Below are 968 nucleotides of genomic sequence, written 5' to 3'. Positions count from 1 at the left end.
AATAATGATTTAGTATCTTAAATAATGATTTAATATCTTAAATAATGATTTAGTATCTTAAAATAATGATTTAATATCTTAAATAATGATTTAGTATCTTAAAATAATGATTTAGTATCTTAAAATAATGATTTAGTATCTTAATATAATGATTTAATATCTTAAATAATGATTTAGTATCTTAAAATAATGATTTAGTATCTTAAAATAATGATTTAGTATCTTAAATAATGATTTAGTATCTTAAAATATGATTTAAGTATCTTAAAATAATGATTTAGTATCTTAATATAATGATTTAATATCTTAAATAATGATTTAGTGTCTTAAAATAATGATTTAAGTATCTTAAATAATGATTTAGTATCTTAAAATAATGATTTAGTATCTTAAATAATGATTTAGTATCTTAAATAATGATTTAGCATCTTAAAATAATGATTTAGTCTCTTAAATAATGATTAGTATCTTAAATAATGATTTAGTATCTTAAATAATGATTTAGTATCTTAAATAATGATTTAGTATCTTAAAATAATGATTTAGTCATCTTAAATAATGATTTAGTATCTTAAATAATGATTTAGTATCTTAAATAATGATTTAGTATCTTAAAATAATGATTTAGTATCTTAAATAATGATTTAGTATCTTAAAATAATGATTTAGTATCTTAAATAATGATTTAGTATCTTAAATAATGATTTAGTATCTTAAAATAATGATTTAGTATCTTAAATAATGATTTAGTATCTTAAAATAATGATTTAGTATCTTAAAATAATGATTTAGTATCTTAAAATAATGATTTAGTATCTTAAAATAATGATTTAGTCTCTTAAATAATGATTTAGTATCTTAAAATAATGATTTAGTATCTTAAATAATGATTTAGTATCTTAAAATAATGATTTAATGTCTTAAAATAATGATTTAGTATCTTAAAATAATGATTTAGTCTCTTAAAA

This window comes from Cottoperca gobio, chromosome 8 (assembly GCF_900634415.1).
Source record: "Cottoperca gobio chromosome 8, fCotGob3.1, whole genome shotgun sequence".
In the NCBI taxonomy this organism is placed as follows: Eukaryota; Metazoa; Chordata; class Actinopteri; order Perciformes; family Bovichtidae; genus Cottoperca; species Cottoperca gobio.
Note: the sequence above shows the minus strand (reverse complement) of the source record.